The 26,192-nt window shown below is 31.3% G+C and overlaps 1 pseudogene; it reads right to left on the reverse strand.

The window, feature by feature from the left end:
• LOC149552921 (DNA mismatch repair protein MSH2-like) overlaps positions 1–25,170 on the reverse strand; it is a 40,922-nt pseudogene extending 15,752 nt beyond the window's left edge.
• Positions 25,171–26,192: the final 1,022 nt, after the last annotated feature.

The following is a 26,192-nucleotide window of genomic DNA, read 5'->3' on the forward strand; positions in this document are numbered from 1 at the left end:
ATAAAAATGTTTTAAAAAAATTGAAATAGATTTTTTCTTTAAATAGAGAAAATAAAGCAACACCATTGTTACAGATACTTAACATTCACATTATTTATGAATCTTCTGTACCTTAAAACATATCCATCCTTCTAATATTTGGATAAATTAATACTGCATTAAGCTTTAAGACAACTGCAGGAAAAAGGACAATTAATTTAATTGATTCAAAGACATTTCCATAATCTTGAAAGGGATAGAAAGATCACTGAAAGCACTATTTGTAGAACCCTATATGGGTCACAAGGAGAATGGTGTAACTATTATTTGAGGAAAAGTCAAATATACCACTTGAAGGCAAACTATAAACTTTTTGAAATAGAGTATGCTTAAGGTCAAATCCAATCCAAAAGTGTTTGAGGTTCATTAGAGTTGACAACAGTAGGTTGGAAGATTGGTGAACCTATCATAGGTCATTGAGGTTAACATTTTCATTCTTTAGGGATTCCAACATCTTGATTGGAATTCATGATTATCATGTATACAAGATTTGTTGAAAATCTGATTTGAAGTTAGGCTTGGAACTTTCTCAGTTGGAAGGCAATGAGTTCTCAGATTATCTACATGTAACTATACCATACTAGGAAAGAACACTATAATATGTCACACTCCAACAGGCCTGTGTTACACCCAGTTGTAAATTGTGAAGTTTTCTAAGGGCCAGCAATATGGAATCCCCTATAAGTCCCATGTGTTTGAAAGGGAAAATCAAAAGTTGTTCTTCCAATGGAAAAACATTAAATGTTCTTGAAATAGGAAAGCTCCAAGAAATGCTTAACTCAAAAATATAGAAATTGGAACCATTATTCAATCAATTAGCCTATGATTTCTACCTATTATTCAACTCCCATGATGTGTTGGAAAAGTGAGAGATAGTCGAAAACATTTCATAAATACTATGTAGATGTGCAAATATTATATGACAACACAACAACATTAAATGATAAAAATAAGAGAATTGATGTTGAAAATATATTGATGATGAGGAAATAAGGTGGATTGGCAAAGTTGGGTTTACTCTCAAACTTAATCACGAGGTTACAATCTAGGAGAGGAAGAGTATACAATATGAAAAATTATGAGATAAATGAAAAAATATAAATTCATTTGGACTCCCATGGAAGAACACTTGTAAGCCAAATAGCATTTTTCTTGGAGGTGACTTACAAATCCACCTTTAGCTTCAGCTAGAAATTTAAAAATATTAATAAACAAAAATAGCTTTCATCTTCCCTATAGCTATTGAAAAGATCAAATAATACTAAGAGATAATGACACTTAGGTTAAACTTATAACTCAGCCAAGCTACATATTTTATTTGCAATAAGGGAAGAGATGGAAAAGATACAAGTGAGACCTTTGAGGACTTGACAAATGGGTGAGTAACTTGTTTATTGTTCCACTCCAAGTACTTTGAAGGTTTTTCTCATCATTACTTTTATTAATTTAGGGAGATAATATTTGCTAGGGATGGGGATAGCAAGAAAAGATCTAGTGAAGGAGACAAAAAGCCATCCACTTCTTCCTTCATTCCTACTCCTTTGTCATCTTTATTCCATTCACTTTGTGCTTTTGTGTATGATTATTTTCTACCTAATGTATTGGTCCATTGTGTTGTTTTCTATGTTATTTTCACAAAGCTTGATTGAGTAGTGTCATAAATTGTCCCTTTACAATTTCACACTTAGTTTAGGCTCACTTTAGTGGTTGTGCCTAATTTTATACAACTTTGGGACCATTTGCATAATCTTGGTGCATTCTATAATTTCTAATTTCTAAAATAGTTTTTAATAATAAATAAATAAAAATTTAAATATAAGAGTTAATAAATAATAAAATATAAAATAAAATAATTACAAGTTAATTAAGTTAAATGAAAGGTCAAGAGATGTGAAATGAAGAAATGTGACTCCCTTGACATTAGATATAGATGAGAGGAGAGTTCATTTGAAAGGGTGAGAGAGAGGAAGGAAGAAAGAGGAAGGAATGAAGAAGAAAGGAACATAGATAAATAAAATAGGGAAGTGACTCTTTCAAAGGGTGGAAATTGTGACAAGTTGTAACCATTGCAAAGGGATAGACATGATGAAGAGGTGTGAATTTCCCTCAAATTGGAAGATATAAAGGGTAGAAGATTTTATTGAAGAAGAACATCCAACCAAGATCACTTTGGGGAATAATATATTATTCTCAAAGGCAACAATGGAAAGTGGTGACTCAATCCTTATGAAAGGTGGTAAGCCTTCCAACAATAAAGTAAAAAGGAGGATTGGTACAATACTCATTGAAAGGTGGATCAGAGTGGAAGGCATAATCAAATCGTCCAACAATTAATAAATTCAGAAGTTCCTTGCTAAACATCATGGGAACAATTGAAGAATATGTCCTAAGGAATCATTGAGGAAGAATCAAACACAATAATAAGTCAGAAGTAGTTACAGGAATTAAACAATAAGATAAAATGGAGATTAGGCATATGAAAGCAATAGACCCCTAGGATTTTCACAACTGTTATTACTAGCATCTTGTAATCTAGCAATTTCTCTTGTGGTATTTATCATTGCCTATGTGTTTTTTTTCAATCAATTATCTTTATAATGATCTGATATAGAATGTATATTCAATAATCTATTTGTGAACTTTCATCATTATAGAAGGATGTGTAAGAGAAAGAGGAATCATGAGGAATGCCATCTAGGTAGGGACCCCGGGTGAATGATCAACCATGTTGCTAGCCACCTAGGCCAAAGCTCCATTCTTAAGCATAGATAGAATAATCAAGGTATTGAAGATCATTAGCTACAGAAGCTATCTACTATACCTGTCAGGCAACATATTGAAGATTTATTATCATTGGTGTATCTTACATGTCATTGCTAGCAAAGAGAATGTCCTCAAAACTACCAAGCTTGCCAGGGGTTCTATTTTTTTCCAACCTCCAATTTGATCCACTTTCCTCAAAAATCTCCACAGTATGATCAATCCTCTCTAACGAAAGGTTTCTGATAATTGCTTCAAACATATTCCTGCTAATGCTCACACTTGAGAGAGCATCATGTTCATTAGCCAATTGACGAAGAGCGGTTATGGTGTGGTAGTAAGCTTTTTCAATGAAGAGTGCATCATCCCCATGAGCAGTATAGTAATCCTGATATCATTAAATTGTTTAGTTAGTTCTATGATCATCTTATCATCTATCAACTTGAATAACTTAGATTTTGTGTTATTGGTAGAAGTTTGTGATTTCTCCTCTTTCATATCCTTTATATCTCTATGCGCCCCATTCATTTGATAATCTATGATAGAGTGTTGAATCTTATTTGATGCCTGGGTGAATAGATGACTTCATATCTTAAAGTGTTATATCACAACCTCCATCAGCCAATGACTATCTGATATGTGACTCTTGATTTGAGTCAAAGTGTAATATTTTGATACTTTTCCAGTAATCAATAATTTTCTATTGGACCCTCACCAATATTTAGTTGATATATAGTCGAACTACTGCCATTGAAGACTTACTGGTTTCCTTTTTGCTCACTGCCTTGCTCAAATGGGATGTTAGCATACTCTACTACTGCAATGTCCCCTATTGAGACTTTTACTAACTTACTCTACTATTCACAACTAGGGTTTAGATCCCACTCAAATATAATGATATAAAACTTTCCTTACTAGAAGAGTGCCAATTCCTAATGATCAAATTTCATCATTATGCGTTTAAATTACATTAAGGAATAGTTGATGATTCATAATACATTTTCAACCATTCAATTCCTTGTTGAACTCTTCATCACTAACCTTGAGAAAGATGGGGAATTACTTATCCGTGGGCCTTGGAAATCATTTCTGAGTAGGCTCATTAAAAGGATTTGTGGTACATATATCTAATACCTATTATGAGGCTACCTCCTCAAGGATTAATTTCTGGGCTATCTAAGGGATTGCAGGGAAGACAATTTCTAATGAGGAACAAGTAGGTGATAATTGGAGAAACCTTGTGGTATGCTATTGGGTTTAGTTTGAAGTGGAAATGGTAAACTTCACCCAATTGGGTCTAGCATTGGATGAACCTAATCCCCTTCCAAAGTATCTATTAGTGCCAAGACCAAGGAAAGGAATGGGACCCATAGTGTAGTGCACAATGCACTAACAACCCCTCCTTTAGGATGCACATGGGCAGGGAATGATTAGCCATTATATGTGAACTAGTCACTATTGTCTTGTGATTCACATTTGAGTAGGTCAATATAGTCTTTGTGATGTATGTTGGAGCTACTAACTATGTATGTGATGTATGGAAAGCTAGTTAACTTGTGTACCTATGATGTGTATGAGCAATTTTTTGTATATGAGACAGGTGCTCATTATAATCACGATGTGTGTGATTTGGGATATGGGGTTGCAGTTGTTCAGAGCAACTATCAAATCACTATTGAAAACTAGAACACTGAGGAGAGCTATAATTACCTATATACAAAATAGCTAAGACCAAAGATAAACATCTATTCAAAATAAGGATTGTTTGTATGGTGGCTTGTGGACTACAACACCATCTATTATCATATGGGATTTATGGTAGGAGAGAAATCGATGCATTAAAGAAAAAAAGGATAGGATAGGAACAACTTACCAACAAGATGGAGGTTTCAATTATCAAGATTGTGAATAATAAAATATTGAATATGCAAAAAGTGGTGGAAAAGATGAATTATTGGGATGAGAAGATGAGAGATAGATGGATTTGGGTTTTGTGATTCTTTGGTATGTTAGTTTGAGCTTCACTTGGTTTCAAGAATACTATAATATTCTCTACTTAACAAGGTCAACCACGTGAAGGTGGAAACTCATTTGGCCTCACCCCCTCCCCTAACATCAATCTAAATTATCCATTATTATCTAATTACATACTTCATTCATTCATTCATGCATCTATGAACTATAACATTCAATCAATAAAATCATATAACATTCATTAATATGATATAAAATTTATTAATACACAATACTAATCAAGACTTCATTATCACATAACAATATTCATTAACATAAAATAAAAATCAATATTAATATGCAAAATTCATAGATAATTACTTAAAACAAAGTTTTTTCATCATCCAACAAGGTTTATCAAACACCATTTTAAAAACATCAATTCTTCTTTTTGTTTTTCTTAGCTCTGTTAAGAAAAAGGCTGAGAGGAGCATCAATATCTTCCTTATTTTCCTCCTCTTGTGGCACATGTAATGTTAAATTACAATTGCTCCTCCTCTTTGAAGGAGTAGGAGGTTGCTGCACTAAAGGGGGCTCTATTGCAAGAACAAGTAAATGGGTTAAATTCACATACTCTTTTTCTTTTTTTAACTATTACAAGTCTATAATTAAGTACTAGTACAACATAGCATGCATTTTTCTTACTTGAAAATGTGACATCATGTACATTAACATTTTCATCCACTGCCACGTCAACATGCTAAACACTTGGAACATGCTCCATTCCTTCACCATGATGTTCAACATACTCTAAAATATTCAAAAAAAGGATACACATCAAATTGCAATTGAAGATGTTAAATTATATTCATAATTGAATAATTAATTTCCAATAGAAAATTAATACCTCCACCACTATAATGTAAATCATGGTCTTCATTATGAGTAGGTTCTATGGTAGGATACCAAGGCTACAGTAAAATTTTATGCGCATTGTTATGTAGTCAATTTATGTTCGAAACTAGCACAAAAAAAGAATTTTCTCAACTATTCAATTTGATTTACTTCTAATCTGACCAATTTACCTATGTCTCATTTGGTGCACCAAATTCTTTGGTAAGGCTTTTAGATTCTTGGCATAGGTGTGTAGCCATGACTTTATAGCCTTCCTTCAAGGCAATTTTTCTATCTTCATCTGTGACCTCCACATTGAATTCTGTGCCCTGTATTTTTTGCTTAACACCATCAATTTCCCATGTATGGTTTCATTAAATAAAATTGTTTGCAACATTATATATGTGTGTGTGTGTGTGTGTGTGTGAAATTTCATTGTTGTTACTTACAAGTCGAGACTGAAGATTCTTATAGCCACCAGAGCCAAGTTTGTGCTGGCCAAATTTTTTTAGTCTCACTTTTAAAACCACAGATGTATCCTGTAGTCTATTAACAGTTTCAAACATGTCAGATTATATATTTACAAAGATCACTAATTAGTGCATGATTACAATGTACTTATTACTATCATTAGATACCTTCTTTTTCCCTCTGCGAGTTCATTTACTCTATTTTTACATAGCCTTTTCTCCTTTGCATCTTCTATTATTTCATTCCACTCCATTGGTGGAATCATAGGAGGATGCTCGTACTTTGGGTTCTCCATAAGACCCCTTCTATATTGATCCCTCATAGCCTTTATATGCCTTGATACTCTTTTCAGAAGTAGGCCAGTGTCAAAAATGTTTTTTTCCAAATAAGTCCTCAAAAGATGTAATCAGCTAATTTTTTAATTCAGAAGCCTATAAATTCCACCTTTTTAAAAATAAAAAAAATTGTTAGATCAATAACTTTAATATAATACAATAAATGAAAGAAAAGAAAAATTAAGTAGCAATGATATGAAACTAAGTAGCTTTTACGTATGGTGGGTTCAAATAGTCACTATATCATATTAGAAAGATGGTCAAAGAAAACATTATTACCTAAAAAAACATAAAGAGATTATCAATCCAAAATGAGTTATGTATAAGTAAACTACATCATACTTTAAATAATAACAATTTTAAAGCACCTCAAAGCTTTCGTAATTTAAATGGAAACATAGTTTTCTTGTTCAGCAATAATGTCCCTTCAAATGAACTAGTACTAGTCACTCCGATTGCTCCAGGAAATGGATCAGCTTCAGTAGTACTATTCTCTATTTCTCTATCAACTAAAGGTCTATCTATTAGTGAAAAAAATAGGTACATGAGTATAAAATCCACCCAACAAAAAAAAATGCATGGTTAGCACATTACGCAATATAGAAATAAAAAGTTTTACTAGTTGTACTAGGCATACACAAGGATGTTTGTGTGCTCCTTGTTGCCGACAATGAATACAACAATATTAGACCATCAACTGAAGGAGGTGTTCACACTTCATCGTGAGTTGAAGATTACAATATTGTTAGCAAAGAAATTTGCAATGGATAAAGATGAAATGGGATACTAGCTAGAAGCATCCAAAAAAAAAAGTTGTGTTATAATGTTGATGAAAATGAATAAAGAAACTGTAACTTACACGAAGGTTGTGCACTACAACCCTCACCATGTTCACCATGTGATGTCATAGTTGTCACATATTTCTGTACAAGAATACAAATATTTTAGATCATGATCCATAAGATACTATAGAATATTAACATCTATTAAACTGCTATTATTACTTTAGATTAATTACTACTTACCTTCAAAGATTGGACCATACGGTCCAATTCTTTTTTAAGTTCCTGTTTCTCCTCACTTGTGTCACAATTGATGATAATGTTAACAATTTCATCAATGTATCTTTTTTTGAGTTGTTGGTCCATGAACATAGGGTTAGCACTAAAGGTGATGTCATGTACAAATGATGCCCATATTTTAGATCGCATTTGATCTGCTGTCATTGTAGCTTTTTCCTATCATTTGTGACATTAATATCAATAAAATTTCATCAAAATAAATCCAACCATAAAGAAAAGAATATATACAACTTTTTTTTCTATATAACAATAAAAATTACAATAATTAATGTTTACCTCCGTTGAAGGTGATTAAGTTGGTGTAGCCTTGCTTGTGCGTGGTGGTCTACCCATGTTGCCTTGTGAAAAAGATTACTAATTCTTAGAAATCAGCAGCAAAATGAAAGTATTTGACATGTAGTACTTAATGTTTGTATCTGCACATATGGTTTTGAAAGAAAAATTTGGTGTAACTAATCTATATATCCGCAAAATTCAAAATTAGTAAAATTTCATCAAAATAACTCCAAAGCCATAACAAAAAGAACATAATAATACAACATTTGTTTGTAAATAACAATAAAAATTACAATAATTAATGTTTACCTCCACTGAAGGTGTGTGAAATGATGCATCTCCACCTGTACGTGGTGGTCACGCCGTGTTACCCTTTGAAAAAGACTAGTAATTCTTAGAAATCAGCAGCAAAATGAAAGTATTTGACATGTTGTACTCAATGTTTGCATCTGCACATATGGTTTTGAAAGAACATAATAATAAGACATTTTTTTCTATATAATTTGAACAATTACAATAATTAAGGTTTACCTCTGTTAAAGAAGGTGTGTGAGATGATGCATCCCTACCTGTACAACATGGTGGTCTATCCATGTCACCTCGTAAAAAAGAATTAGTAGCAAAATAAAAGTAATAGACTTACCAAAAAAAAATATTAATAATAAAGTAGATTGTATATGTAAATCATTTATCTTAAGTTAGCCAAAAATTTGGTGTAACTAATATGTATATGTAAAAAAAAAAATTGACATGTTCTACTTAATGTTAATATCTGCACATCTGGTTTTGAAAGAAAATTTTGGTTGTAAATGACCCTATCATAGTTGAAATTGATTGTACCTAGATAGACATTTCATTGATCATCATCTTCATCCATGTCATCATCATTATCATCATCATCATACTTGTCACTTTGATCATTGTCATCACCACCACCATCTTTATCACCATCATCATCATCTTCATCACCATCATCATCAAGACCATCATTGCCATGATCATCACCATCTTCATCAACATGATCATGATTGTCATCATCATCATCATCATCATCATCACCATTATTGTCAACATGACCAAAATCATCACCATTTTCTTCTTCATCATTGGGTAACAATCTTTCGTGATTATCATTTTTTGTCTTTTGCTTCTTCAGTATCTTCTTCTATCACATTATACTTTACTACCCTTCCTCTTGAATTGTTTCTAAAAAAAATTGAATAACCTGGTTTGTGTGGAACACCAAAGTAAAACACTTGCTCGTATTGGCTTGGGAGAACATAAGGCTCATCTCCGACTAGCTCAAATGACCTTGTATTAATCATTGTAAATCTACTATCATGTTCAACGATAGTTCTATAAGGATCATTTTGATTAAGTCATAGCTTGAACCATTTGATGAAAAATAGAACTATTTGAATGAATTAAAGTCGCACTCAAGTATATCATCCAAAATACCATGGTATCAATTTTTAGATTGCTGAGGATGTATGTCAATTCTAGAGGAAATATTGGTGACCAAAAAGACTACATTTATCCCAGAATCACACATTTTCTTTGTTTCATCTGACTTTTTTATGCAAAATTTACAGCCATGGTAGTACGTAGCTTTGTGATGTTTGACCTATAATTTTTCAAACATGTCAATATTATTTACATCAATTTGTGAGTTGATATTAAACTTATGGCTTATTATTAGTAATCTTCTACATACTTTTGTATCTCTTAATTCATATACCAGATCAAGTACCATTGGCATAACATTGGGATCTCCATTACGATGAGCTTCTTTAACCAACGATGCAACACTATCCCATGTTAATGAGTGACCATTTTCTTGAGACTGTTCAATCCATACCATCATCCAATCAAGATTATTTGCAATATACAAATGTAGTGCATCCTACTCACAACCAACTATAAAGAAAACAATTAGACTAGTTAGAAACAACTTATATTGATGATGGATAAATTAATAAACTACAAAGAAAAAATTTATAATTACTTGTCAATCTCCTCAATCTACCTTTCCCTATCTCTCATTTGAATTTTTCATTAGAGTCGGGATCCCAAATGTGATCTACATGGATATTTTCTCAAACTTTGGAAGATATTCACTAATGTAGACTATGTTCTAGTAAACCATATATCCCTCTACCATAGAACCCTCAGTATGTGCTCTTTGTTGAACCAAGCCCTTCATAAATTTCAAGTGCCCCTCAACCATTCACATTGACCTAGTTTGTATAGGTCACACAATTCAATCTCCTCAACTTGATGTATGAGAGTGTTCCTGAGCATTGAAAAAGGTTGAAGGTAGACACTTTTTCTTTTCACACATAAGCTATGAAATTTTTCTCTTCCAATATTTTATATCTTTTTTATCAATTTCTTTAGATGATAGCCACCTGAAAGAGATTCAACACACAAGAACATATAAATGAGATTTTAGATAAAATTATACAAATCTAAGAAAAAAACACTTCTAACCTCATATATTTTTCAAGGTTGTATATAACTTGTTTAATATTGTTCTCAAACTGATGTGGGAGGGATAGAGGCAGGACGTACTACAATCATTAAAAAATGATCATTTTAATATATTATTAAATAATACAATGGGTAGTACATTAAATTTTAAAAATATACTGTAAATAGAGAATATGACTTACCTTGATGAAGGGCCAATCATGTGTTTTCAACCTTGGCCCAAAATCACCTATCTTTGATAGAAGAGTGCTTATATTTGTAGCAAATTCTATTGAATTTTTTTTTTTTAGTGACTTCTTTTAATACATCACTTTTTTGCTTTGTTAATAACCAAGGAAGGGCACTTGTATTTATGTAGTCTCCATTGCTATTTGATTCGATGAAATATTTTAGAGCATTGGATTCATGAATTTCAATACAATTTTTTTGCAATTTTTTCTCTATCATGCCTTCCAATATTTTCCATAGTGTCTCTGTTACATTCTTTCTAATATGCATAGCATCAAACAAATGCATGATTGAGAGATCCTTGTAGTACAATAACCTACTAATTATGTAGGATAACTTTTCATTTTTCTAAGAAGTTGGTCATTGATTCTTTGACGACCTTTATGAGCATCAATTACATCATTAGTAAATAAGACAATATCAAAATATAAATTTTAAACTCCGGACAACAAACTAGACGTTACCTCGATGATTTAGTTGATGATATTCCAATTTCCATAAATGAAGTTTCATTCTTTGTGGCCTTGATGATGTCTCCTCTTTCCCATTAAAAAGATATTTTTGAGTAATTTGATACTTATTATTATTGTGAAGAAAGTTCCTAAACTCATCAAACACCTACTTTCCTAAACTTCTTGAATGATGTGATTTCGTCTTCGGACCACAAATTGGACATGTTAATTTTTTTTTGTCTGCAAACCTAAAAGATCATGTACAATTTTCATGTGCATCTTAAGCATACAATAAGTATTGTGTAAACACTATAATAGACCAAAAATATGTGATTTTAACAATATAACATACCACAAAAATGAGTTAGCCCAGAGGCATCATGTATTGTCCATACAAGCATTGCATTGAATTGAAATTGTCAATGTCCTATTGGTCTAGAGATCTAATACATAGTGATTTCATTCCATAACTTTAACAACTCGTCAATTAGGGGCTCAATATACACGTTCATATCTTTAACTTGGTACTTACTTAGTAATTGAATGAACATAAACATTACATAATTATTATGACCATTTTCATGCATATTTTAAAAATTAATTTAGAAAACTATTAAATGTAAAAATTTCTCGCACAATCATTGACAACATTCTGTGCTCCCTCTTTATGAACGTCCAAGGAGGAATGTTATTGTTAATAAAAAAAATAGGCCACACTGAGTAAACATTTCTCATATCTTCAAATGGATTGACATTGTCTGCTGCTAATGAAAGCTTCAAATTACAAGGTTCTTCTTTAAAGTGTGACCATGTTTCTTCTATCTCTTTAAATGTAGAATCATCTATAGGCATTCACATAATAACATCTTGACTTCTATTGCATGCATGGTAATTCATAAATTGTGCCATGCTAGTGCACTTGAATAATCGTTGAAGATGTGGAATAATGAGAATGTACCAAAGAACCTTGTGAGGCACCTTTTTTGTTATTTGATCTAACTGATATCTACTAATATGATAATCAGGGCATTGTATTGAAAATTCATGTTGTTTATGATATGGAATGTGATCATTGGAAAATGTATGTATTGTCTGATACTTCATTCCAATCTGATTTATAATGGTAGATAATTCTTAGTACCAATGAGGTAAAATGTTTGATGGTGGTAACAAAAACTCACCTATCAACCTACAACAACAAATATGCATTATTAATATAAAAAATATTAATTGAATACTAATATTGAAGATGAAAAAGTCGCATACCTTAGCATTCATGATATTGCTATATTGGATAAACCATTCATAACCTTTAAGTTCACCAAAAACACTATAATCAAGAGAAGAGTTGTGTGGGAGCCTTCGTATAGGTCTCGTGTGCCTTCTCCAGTAAAGGTATATAAGGATTATCTTCATCATCATTATCAAATGCACTAGTACCATCATCGTGAGCCTCTTCATCACCTGCTCCAATACCATCTTCTTCGAAAATGTCCTCTAGCACATTATCATCTTATTCCATGGGAGTGTTAACCTCAACTTGGATATTCACACCTCCATGTTCCTTTAGTAGGAAATCCACACTTACCAATGGACAAAAATTGTGGCCACCTTCAATGCGACCATGTTTCCTACAATGTCTCTATGCTGTTGTGATTAGAATTCATCAATTCTTTAAGCCTTTACACTTTTTGCAAGGACTATTACATTAATAAGCTTTTCTTTGGAACTGAGATCACAATGTAGCCATTGTCTCATTATTTTGTTCTGGGTTCATGTTGTTAGGCCTAGTCTTTCTTCACAAGAAAATATATCTGCAAATAAATTGGACATGTTGTACTTAATGTTGATATCTGTACATATGGTTTTGAAAGAAAAATTTGAGCTAACCAATGTGTATATTATATGCAAAAAAATTGAACATGTACTAAATGTTTATATTTGCACATATGTTTTTGAAAGAAAAATTTGGTGTAACTAATGTGTTCTCTAATTGTAACAACAATTCTACATTATAATACAATGAAGTTTTTGCAATTTTGAGTGCAATTCCCTAGGTCTCCAATAATCTAGAACATTAAAAGATAGTAAACAGATGGATTAAAATGTTTTGAGCACAAACCAATGAGCTTTTTTACAAAGATTGTGTGAAGAAGTGCTCAAAGGTTTTTAAAAGAGTACTTAACTATGAATGTTGTTACATGTGTTTCATCAAGTCTTTAATTTTTTAATGCATTGAGACCACTTTAAAGGTACCAAAGAATAGTGTTTGGGGTGAAATTTTATTTCACAGAGGCATATTTGGTGCAAATAGATCTTGAAGACCTTAGAAGGTAAAATAAAATTTTCCAAACCTATGTATTCTACTTTGCATTTGATAATAACAATAGTTATAAGAAAGATCTCTTTTTCATTGTTATGTGAAATTCTACATAACTATCCTTAGTATTTTGTCATTCTTCACTTTCCAATTTGGATCAGATAGATTGTTAAAGATGTGACTCCATGTAACATGAGTGTTGTTTGCAACCTCCATAATTTGAGTACACATTAAATTACCAAGCACTCTTTGCATAGAGACGAGACAAGATACTCAACATGGATTCTTTCCTTATTAATGATATTTTGTTAAATTTCTATGTGACCATAGGTGTGTACATAATTAATATAAGATGTTATAGATGCCAATGTGAACTCTAAGGCATACAAAATCAAAAGTAATAATCATATATGCTCAGGCAATTCATGATAACTAATAATTTATTAAACAAAATATGCTGAGAAAAATTACCAATGCTACATTTTTAACAACTAAAAGACTATAAGCTAAACAAAATAAAATGAATACACAAAGCAAGTGCATCATAGGAAATAGAAACTATGCAAAAAAAAAACTTTAACATTGTTATCAATGCCCAATCATAATAGGTATTTGTAGTGTTCCTACAATATACTCTATGATTGATAATGCATATGAATGTGAAAATTATTTCTAGATGATAGTCAATTTTTTTAAAAATATCTTACAATCTAGAGTGAATTTTCTCAGATGGAACAAGATGAACTTTCAAAATGTGGTCAAACAAAAGATAATTGTGTATGCAATCTGCTACAATTTCAACAACCTCCATAGAAGCACAACATCATCACATGGAAAGAAGCCAAATATAGATGAGAATATAATATTAATAACATTATCTTATGTCTCTCTTAAGTAACATAAATTTACTTGCCTTAGGAGACTCGAAACTAATGAAACTATAGCATCTTCTACTTATAACTTCTTAAAATATTGTTATATTATAACTTAACCACTCGAAATGTTCCCAACACCATAGGAGAGTAGGCTACACTAATATGTACTTTGTTAAAATGTCTCAATATAAACAGCAATAAGACTCTATTTATTGTTAGTAATTTTTTGTAGTCCATTGATTATAATTAGAACTTGTAGAATTTAGTGTTTCCTTGAGCTCGATTTGTTTGAAGGAGTTATTGTTATAATACTTGAAGATAGGTTAGGGGTATACACGTAATTTGAATTCAATTAATTCATGGACTTGAAATTCATAGTTATATATCAATTCAAGTATTCTTTCAAAGACTATGTTTTAGTAGACTAGTGGTCAGATAACCCTAACAACTATTTTTTCTTTTATACATTGATTAGCTTCTTTTATTTAAACAAGTATTTCTTTTCTTGTTTTTTACTGAAAAATGAATAAAATGAAGAGAGAAGTAGTTGAAGCATTATTCAGGAGCTTCACAAATTTCACATGAAGGTAATGCCTATAGACTGTAGTGAGTACCTCATCTACCTTGAGGAGTTCCATGTAGGAAATGAGGTATGCAGTTTAATACTGTTATAAATAATTGTGTTACACTTTTTTAAGGGAAACTTGGTTCATATATTTAACACTTGGTTGTGTTTTAACGATAACTAACCTCTCTAATTATAGGTTTGTGGGCTACCTTGCACACATAACTTCCATGTTGAATGCACTGATTGATGGATGCACCTTAGCATAAAATGTCCTCCTTGTCATTTCTTTATTTTTCCCAACCTGGACCTTAGTGCCTTATTATAGAGCATGCTTTGATAAATACACATGCAAAATTGCTCTAATTTTTTGTGGAAGTTGAAAGAATTTGAACTTAGGCTTCTAAGGATTTGAGTAGGCTTCTAATTTCAAAAATACAAAAAATAAAAACTAATATCTTTAAAATGTTATTTTAAAATGTAATTTTTGTACATCACTTTAATATGAGATAAATTTATATTTATACTTAACAATGAAACAAATACACCTTTATAATATACAAAAGTTATCATATAATTTATGATTATTGTAAAAAATTAGAACCTCTTAGATAGAGATTAAGTCTTTGGGAAGATTAAGTACATTCCATGTGGTATTGCTTATTAAGAATTTTTTTAAGTAACTTAATTGCACACTTTTATTGGCATACGATCAAAATATTATTACAAATTTTATAGTTATCTTATTTGTAGGCTTGTAGTGGGAAAGTTATGGTGCTTTTCACCAAATCTTCAGAGGCTAGCCTTCTTTTTGTATCAACCTTGTATAACTTTTGTGGGTGAGTGCAATGGAGTCTATTTGAGAGCACCCATTTAAAGAATAGGAATAGATTAACCCAACAACACCTTTGTCTTCAGAAAATAGAGCTTAGAAGGCAAGGATTTTTATAATATGATTGATTTGAAGGACATCAATCCATATAATATATTCATGTTTTTGATTAAGTAAAACAGGTTTTACAGGGACCCTGAAACCCATAATTTTTTACAACATATTTGAAATAGAAATATTAAATAAATTCCAATTGCAATCCATCTGCTTATCAAAAGCCAAACCCAAACAACAAGCCCACAACTAGGTACAAAAAGCCAGCTACATTAGAAAAATATGAGACAAAAAGAAAGCACTAACTATTAGCTTTCCCTATCAAGAACCTGTAGGGTCTCTGTAGCTTCATTGGTCTTCTGGTTGTCCATGTCCTCTTGGTCCTAGTTCTAAGCATTCGCTAGATCCCTGGTTTCTTTTAAATCATCCTCAGCCTGCCTAATGTCCAAGCTGGCCTTCTCCAACTTTTCACCACCATAACCAACACTCATCAGTGATTCACCTAGACTATTAATATTCTCATTTAGGGTGTTCAATGTAGTAATCACCTGATTAGCTAGGTTCTGATGGGAGAACTCCATCCTTTGGACTCTTTGTTCAACCGTGGTGATTCTAGCCTCCTAGTCAACATTTTATCCCTAGACGTTGTAGTGTCATTGGCTTCCATCTTAGCTTCTCTTCTCTTCATTGTGCCCCTAGTTGCTGTTGATTCCCTAGCTTCCTTCTTGGATTCTTTTCCCCTTAAGGTCTTATAATATATTTATGTTGGATTGTTGAGGATGTGGATGTTGTGTTGAGTGACTAAGAACCCATTGGATTGTAGAAAGAAGCAACATAATTAATAAAAGATGGTGTTTCATTCAATCTTGAGGAGTATTCAGATTTACTTTCTGTTACTACTATGGGGAGGGAAAATAAGTTAAAGATTATTGTACAGTATTGGAATTTTGAGTCTTTAAGGGATATGTAACCATTTTAATTCCTAGAGAACTTATAATCATAATAGACTGATGCATCCTCTAAATTTGTTATGTATGCTTCTTTGATAATCATAATAGATTGATGCATCCTCTAAATTAATTCATGTATGCTTCTTGTGAATTGGTTTGTTTTATGTATCATATAATTTATTTTATTTTTGTAGTTTTTTTGTAATTTTTTTGCTTAGTAGGAGTCTACTTCAAGTTTTTTGGGTTGCTGTGTTGCAGCCATGTCAATTTTTTGAATTACAAAATGAATATAAATATTTAAAATAGAAACAATTATTGTAAAAGATCAGAAGCTCTTAGAAAGAGATTAAGTGTACAGGGTATGCGCAGGATCATGGTCAACCAAACTATGCTCTTAAGTGGCAATAAAAAATTAGAAAATCAGGGTTATGTCAACTTGACATGTTATTTTGTACTTGTTATTAACTTTATATAAAAAAGTTAAGAGAAAATAATTTGTAGCGAATTGAATCTAGTTTCTAAACTACTAGGACTTATCTCAAAAAAATAAAAATTGATTGGTCAAAATTTTGAATTTTAATGCAATATTAGAAAATTTTCAAAACAAAAATAAGTAGATGTATGTCTGACCACCTTAATCAAAATCAATGATAATATTTTTAAATAATATTCTAGATATAAATAGTAGACTTATGCTTGGATGTGACACATATTTTTGGGTATTTTTATTCTAAATAAATAATAATTATTTAATTTTTGACTTTAGTATTTTTGGAATAAAAAAAATCTCGTGTCTGACCACCTTAACTAATCCAAAACTTTGCAAAAATCATTTTTTCATTTTTTTCCCTTATAGTAGAAGAACCATAGAATGTGATGCATCTTTTGAATTTAAAAAATGTTGTACCATTTTAAAGTTATAGTTGTTTCTCAAGTAGTATCTCAATTAGCACTTTATACGTAACTCCATTAGAAAATAACTAATAATTACTTACTAAACTCGTAATTTGACAAACCTTACATTTATGAAAAGATAAGAACATTCTTAAGAAATCCTTTAAATTTTGGTGGAAAAAAAGTCGCCAGCTACATGTTTGAAGTAAAAATCACATAAAAATGGGCCAAAAGCTCATTTTTAGGATGTTTTTAAAGTTGACCATATAGGTTTGGTATCAAAAGGTATAGTAGACCTTATAAAGATATTAATTGTTTTCATTTAGTATCAAAGTGGGTGGGAAAAAAGTTGTAATAGATTTTGAAATGGTTTGAGATATTTTAGAACTACAGATTTTTAGATCTCCACTTTTTGACACACCATGATCCTGTACATACCCTACAATTAGACGACTGGTATTAGTTGATAGATTAGAAGTTTTGAGTTTTTTCTACAATAGTCTAGGTTATTTTCATAATATGACCATTCCATGAAAATCCAAGGGCCCTAGCTTCATGGGATGTGTTATTCTAACCTGTATAATAGCCTACTAACTCTTAAAATATAGAAATAATCCAACATTGATTGATTGTTATGGAACAGTGAGGGTTTCATGAAGAAATTTCAATGAAAATGGTGGTTAAGTACAACAGGGGGAGTTTTGGCCACATGAAGGGGGTATTTTGTGATTTGGATCATCTTATATGATTAGTGTGAAGATCTCAGAAATTGTGGAATAAATGTTTCAGAGCACTGAATTTGGTCTGATGGATGTGCAGGTTAGTATACACGAAATAGTTACACATTTATTTAACTTTATTTTAACTTGTATTTATTTGGACATGTCTATTTCTATTTGATATATGTACTTGGATAATTGTAGATACTTATCATGTCTCACGTTCACATGACAATTCAAATCTGCAAAAGCATTTAATTGGTTAGCAATGCAACATGCTAGAACCAATGTTAAGTTTTTATGGAATTTCTTTGAAAGTGGACACGGAAAAGGGGAGCATGATGGAGCAGGAGCATGTATAAAATGTGCGCTTCAACAACATGAACTTGCGGGTAAATATATGCATTTTTTAAATGTACATGTTTAATACTCTAATAGCATATATTTTAAATTTTATATATACATGCATATTTTATGTACATACAGGGAATAGGATAGAGAGCGCAAATCAAATTGTTGAATGGTGCAAAGTTCATTTTGCTACTCGAGATACTGAATACAATAAGCATTACTTTTGGGACGTGAAAGGTGAACTAAGTTATATTTATTTTTAATGTCTTTTTCAAATCAAGTTGAGTTTTTAATTAAATATTTATTTTGAAATATGACTATTAGTTTTTGTATTTGTAACAGATATAGATCGATCTAATCCTTACAATTGTCAAACGATTCCTGGAATTAGAAGTTTACATCAAGTGATGACTACAAAAAACCATAATCCTCCAGTACTTAAAGTAAGAGAGAAAACATGTTTTTGTGATGACCGCATTAAGGACAATGTAGTGAGTGCATGTGAAAATATTGGGAATGGATATGTTTCACATTGGGATTTGAATGAGATAGTATTGACATTCATGATCCTATATATTCAGCTGATTATGAGCGCATTTCTGATTTAGTTGTGGCAGGTTTGTGTGCATATATACATATATATAAATTAATAAACATGTATATTTTTTTAAAAATTAATTTATATTTATCTTTTTATATAGATGCAGGAGATATTTTTGCAGTTCAAGCCTTACTAGATAATGCAGAAAATGTGGACTATTATCTTTTAAGATGCACAAAAGCAAAACACAAGTTGCTAGAAGGAATTATAGATGCTGATGAATAGTCATATCCAATTGGATCAGTTGTTATTGAAGGAACATATTATCAACAAACAAGGGTAATTGGTAGTGGTATTGAATTTATTGAATAAAAGCCTGGAGAAAAGGTTTTACACTACAGTAACCATGTTATAGCAACCCAATAACAATTTGAAGCAGTACAAAGAAAAGGACGTCGTGGAAATCAAAAGTGGAAATTGCCTATTGAAGAACATGAAAAACTTCTAGAGATAATAAAAAGTAGAGATGATCCTAACAATACATTGTTTGTGGAGCTCTAGTTTACCTATGTACTTATTGTGGAGCTCTAGTTGAGTTATGCCTATATAGCTCTTATACTTTCATATTTAATATTGATAGGATATTTGTTTTATAAATTTTTGTACATTGGATCATTTATCTTGCATATGCAAAATTAGACATGTATTGTTATTTTTATTTAAATTCGACATGGATATCTCATTTAAGACCAGGTCTCTTAGGACCTCCCCTTAAGACAACCTTTTTAGTATTTGTATGTATTTGTATGTACATATAATCTTTATATGTTCTTATATGATACATTCTTTATGTTTGTATATAATCGTTATATTCTTACATGTATATGTTATATGAACTATGTTACATATTACATGTACATTATATTTTATTAATTAAATCCTGTTAATTATAGTTAATTAAGAATGTATGTCATTAAATACAGTTAATTAAGTCATTAAATAGAGTTAATTATTAAGACATTAAATATAATTAGATTAAATATAGTTAATTTAAAGGTTAAATATAGTTAATTATAGTTAATTAAGGCATGTCATTAAATAGAGTTAATTAAGTCATTAAATATAGTTAATTAGTAAGACATTAAATATAATTAGATTAAATATAGTTAATAGGATTAAATATAGTTAGTTATAGTTAATTAGGTTAAATATAGTTAATTATAGTTAATTAAGGCATGTCACTAAATAGAGTTAATTAAGTCATCAAATAGAGTTAATTATTAAGACATTAAATATAATTAGATTTAATATAGTTAATTATAGTTAATTAAGGCATGTCATTAAATATAGTTAATACATGATCTACATTAAATATAATTAGACTAAATATAGTTAATTATACAGTTAATTAAGACATGTCATTAAATATATGTTATATTGTTATGTACATCGACCATTAAAATTATATAGTTAATTACACTTAGATTAAGGCATTAAGATGAATAACTATACATATACATGTAAACTTGAATATTGAAAATATGAATAACATATAGAAACATGTGCATAACACATACATAAGTTACATAAAAGATGAAGACATCAAAAGATCAACAAAATAGACGTCTACATTAAAAGATCAATAACATACATGTGCATATATTTGGAGAATATAATGTACCCATATCAAATGTATAAAAATAGATCATGTAGATCAAATGTCTGGAAATAACATATATAAAACATCAAAATCTCCATATAAACATGTATCTAGAAATAACATATAAAACATCATTTAGTTTCCATGATATAAACACGTATCTAGAAATAACATATAAAACATCAAAGTGTCCATATAAACCATGTATATGAAAATAACATATAAGACATCAAAGTGTCTGGATATAAAATGTATGCATATGGAAATAACATATAAAACATCAAACTGTCCATATAAATATGTATCTAGACATAACATGTGTGTAATAAAATAAAATGCCACATATGATCTAATTAGCTACATCCCCCCTCCTGATCCTGGGCCTTGTCCCCAAAAGGGTCTATCAGCTGCATCTGAACCCTGTGTCAAATGATAACAAGTGAACCATTTAATTATGTGTACAGACAAATTATATCAAGATCTACATGTATATAAATCAAATATATATATATATATATAAATTGTAACATACCTGGGACTCACGACATGTAGGATTTGTCGGTGTCTGCAGATCAGCAAACCGTAACATACTATCACTCAAACCCTATAACACATACACAAACACACACATATACATTAATTTAAACATATAGACATATTATTTACTATAATAAAAATAAATCTAAACATATAGAAATATTTACCGTAGCATTATGTAATGCTCTACTGATCTGACTGATATCTGAATCATGTAATGAAAAAGTAGTATCAACATCCAAGTCAATAGTGCAGCCCTGATCTGAAAGCATGGAAGTAAATAGACCAGGCTGTATGGTGCCACTGAGATCCTGAGTAGGGGGGGGGGGGGGGTGTTGTAGGGTCCTGAGTAGCTGGGGCTAGTGCTGTAGCCTTGGCCTGTGTAGTAGTAGTAGTAGAAGGTGCAGGAATGTCCTCCTGCCTCTGTGAATCCTCTGGGACTGTTGTACGTGACAAAATATGTCTAATCTGAGAGCTCATGTCATGAAGTGGAATCCCTGAGAGTGTAGATAATGCTTGATATGCATCTAAAATATCAGATGCTAAATATGATGCCAAAGGATGCAATGCATCCACCTCTAAGACTGTAGAAATGTCTACAGGAGAAGGTATGTCTGCAACTCCATAATCATCATCAACAGGTGTGCTAGATGATGCAGCTATGGGATCGATACCTTGAAACCATAGCATATATCGACTACATTGATCAGAAGAAATCTCGTGTAATTGTGTGGCGATGGTGGCGATGCTCAAAAAAATTTGTGTCCTAATTGTGTCATCAGGAACACTCTCACCTGCAGTAGCCATCTGTGGACCTCTCGGCATAAACAAAAGTTTTGGACCCACCATTGCCCATTTGTTAATGGGCGCAGGAGTGTCCACGGGTCTAAATCTATCAGAAAGTCTCCCCTGACCCTGCCCAACATGCCCTGGATAATCTGTATAGTCAACATCATAGTGTAAATGAAATTCTGCAAACAAAATATAGGGGGAACTCATCCTTCTATGGCCATCTATGATGAGTAGCCAACCAACAAGGATACATCAATGGTGCGATGAGTGGATCAGTACACTTCATCGCAGAGTAGCCTGTGACTCTACGACGATTTGCATAAGATGGAAACATGGTTTTCACCATGCTGGTGGAAACCTCAGTGTCAATTTGTGTGTACTTCACAGTGCCAGTGACACTATGAGATAAAGAAGAATAAAATGTCTCAATGCTCATATCATCAAAAGGGTTGTATGATTCAATTGTCTAAACCATACGAAATAAATCCTCTCGCATCGCTATGACCTTCTCCCTATTAGGGAGGGTGGTAGAAGAGGAAAGCGAGGTATCAAAAACCTACATACCACGAGATAATCTCACCACTGTATCTTTAAATAACTACTGTCTATCATGGGTGGAGGAGGTCGATCTACGTGTTGTACCAGACTCAGCACTCTGACCCCCACCACAAACACTGGCATCCCTTGAGGATGTAGGAGCATGATCCCCAGAACTGGATGCCATAATGTATATATGAAAATAAATATGAGAATATGAATGTGAAGCTACAATCTAAGTGATAAATATCTAGAGATCTGCACATGCATATATATACAAATATAAACATACAAATCTATTTAAATTAAAATAATTAAAAGTTAAATTTAATTTGAAACACATATACATATAAATACACAACATTAAATGTATGGTGCTAAATGAACAATCATGTAACATACATATGTATTTTAAAACAAATTATCTTACAGACCATATCTAATGTACATTGTAACGTGCTCATGCAAATGTGAAAAATAAATATTCGTACATGTACATGTATATGCAATAAAAATAAAATAAAATTTCTTGATTAAATGATAACTAAGTGTACACATGTACATACATGCAATAAAAAAAAAAAATTCTTGACTAAAATCTAAATTTTGATGTAAATGCTTTGATGATTATGGGGAGTGTAGATGAGAGTTAGGACATAGGGATAGAAAAATTTGTTACTAGATAAGTAAATGAGTTTAGTTAGCAAATGTTAGTTTACAATTTAGAACTCATGACTTAATTTAGTAGTTTGAATTAGAGTTAAGAATGTTAATAAAGTAAATGGGATATAGTTTTATTAAGGTTGATAGTAAGGTCAATCTATTATGTGCTAGTAAACATATGAATACCTATTACAACCTATAATAGACGTAATGACCTAGTAGGAGTCCCTAGGTCCCCTTAACATATATATGGATAAAAATACTTAGAAATGTATCATGAGGTCATTATGTGTCATTTGATAATGTAAGAATCATCATTACCTAATAAGACCTATTATATCCTAATAATACATATTAAGACTTATTAGAACCTAAAAAAAATAGTATGACCTATTACGACTCCTATGTCCCCTTAAGACACACATGTATGGATAACGTATTGAAAAACACAATTGACATAAGTGATCTTAATGTGTTGTTTGGTAATGTAAGACTCATTATTACCTGACAATACCTATTATGTGCTAGTAAACATATGAATACCTATTACAACCTATAACAGACGTAATGACCTAGTAGGAGTCCCTAGGTCCCCTTAACATATATATGGATAAAAATACCTAGAAATGTATCATGAGGTCATTATGTGTCATTTGGTAATGTAAGAATCATCATTACCTAATAATACCTATTATATCCCAATAATACATATTAAGACTTATTAGAACCTATAAAAAATAGTATGACCTATTACAACTCCTATGTCCCCTTAAGACACACATGTATGGATAACGTATTGAAAAATGCAGTTGACATAAGTGATCAAGTAATGTGTTATTTGGTAATGTAAGACTCATTATTACCTGACAATACCTATTATGTGCTAGTAAACATATGAATACCTATTACAACCTATAACATATGTAATGACCTAGTAGGAGTCCCTAAGTCCCCTTAACATATATATGGATAAAAATACCTAGAAATGTATCATGAGGTCGTTATGTATCATTTGGTAATGTAAGAATCAGTATTACCTAACAATAACTAGTTGTTAAAATGAACATCATCAATATCTAAGTGTGGTTCATTCGGTTAGTAGAGGGCCTATGTTATGGTTAGAATGTGGTATGGGTTATGATTGTAGTTAAAATAAGGTTATGTTAGAAGGTGTATTTAATGTCAAAATTAATTTCACCATAAGATATTATTGTATCACCTCTAGATCCATCAGGTTATGTTAGAAACTGAATAATGTCCCCTAAAGGTTTGCTACATTTTTTACAAATATTTTTCTACATGTTTACCTCATAACCTAATATTTTTCTATATTTTAATCTAATATTTTTCCTAATTTTTTTCTAAATTTTAACCTAATGTTTTTCTATATTTTAACCTAATTCTTTTCCTAATGTTTTTCTATATTTTAACCTAATGTTTTTCCTAATATTTTTCTATATTTTAACTTAATGTTTTTCTACACTTTTAATTAATAATTTTCTATGTTGTGATCTCATTTTTAACTACATTTTTGCTAACAAATTTTAAATACCATTCTAAAATAATCTAAAATAATTTAAACATATTAAAAAATAAATAATTTTAAGCATTTGACTCACAAAATACGTCAAAAACAACTGTTTTAAGTACGATTAACATCTATAAATCAAAAAATAGATTTAAAAACTATTAAAAAAGGGGGAGAAATAAACCACTAACCAGTTACGGCCGAAACCCTTAACCCGCTCTCCAAACATCCAAGAATCGCAACAGTAACCATGATAGCCGCTAGAGGTTTGCGGCAATTTTTATACCGGCTCAGGGTTTCGGCCAGAATCCTTTCGGCCGAATGAGTTTTAGTCGAAATGGTACGCGCCACGTAGGCACGCAAAACCGCCATGTGTGTACGGTCGGAGGCATTATGGCCGAAATGGTACAAGATATCACAAATGGTGACAGAGCTTTGTGCTTTTACCCTTGTGCTCCCTCTTTATGAACAGCCAAGGAGGAATATTATTGTTAATAACAAAAATAGGCCACATTGAGTAAATAGATCTCATATCTTAAAATGGATTGACATTGTCTGCTGCTAATTAAAGTTTGAAATTACGAGGTTCTTCTTTAAAGTGTGCCCATGTTTCTTCTATTTCTTGAAATGTAGAACCATTTGTAGGAATTCACATAATGGCATCTTGACTTCTATTGCATGCATGGTAATTCATAAATTGTGCTGTGCTAGTGCACATGAATAATCATTGAAGATGTGGAATAATGAGAATGTACCAAAGAACCTTGTGAGACACATTTTTTGTTATTTGATCTACCTGATATCTACTAATATGATAATTAGGGCATTCTATTGCAAATTCATATTATTTATGATATAGAATGTGATCATTGGGACATGTATGTATTGCCTGATACTTCATTCCAATCTGATTTATAATGGTAGATAATTCTGAATACCAATGAAGTAAAATGTTTGATAGTGGTAACAAAAACTCACCTATTAACCTACAACAACAAATATACATTATTAATATAATAAATATTAATTGTATGCTAATATTGAAGATGAAAAAATCGCAAACCTTAGCATACATGAGATTGCTATATTGGATAAACCATTCATAACCTTTAAGTTCACCAACAACAATATAATCGAGAGAAGAGTTGTTTGGGAGCCTTCGTATAGATCTCGTGTGCCTTCTCAAGTAAAGGTATATCAAGATTGTCATCATCATCATTATCAGATGCACTAGTACCATCATCGTGAGCCTCTTCATCACCTATTCCAATACCATCTTCTTCAAAAATATCCTCTGGCACATTATGATCTTCTTCCATGGGAGTGTTAACCTCAGCTTGGATATTCACACCTTCATGTTCCTCCAGTAGGAAATCCACACTTACCAATGGACA

Source organism: Cupressus sempervirens, chromosome 6 (genome assembly GCF_028749045.1).
Source record: "Cupressus sempervirens isolate cs-2001-9-10 chromosome 6, ASM2874904v1, whole genome shotgun sequence".
Taxonomy (NCBI): Eukaryota; Viridiplantae; Streptophyta; class Pinopsida; order Cupressales; family Cupressaceae; genus Cupressus; species Cupressus sempervirens.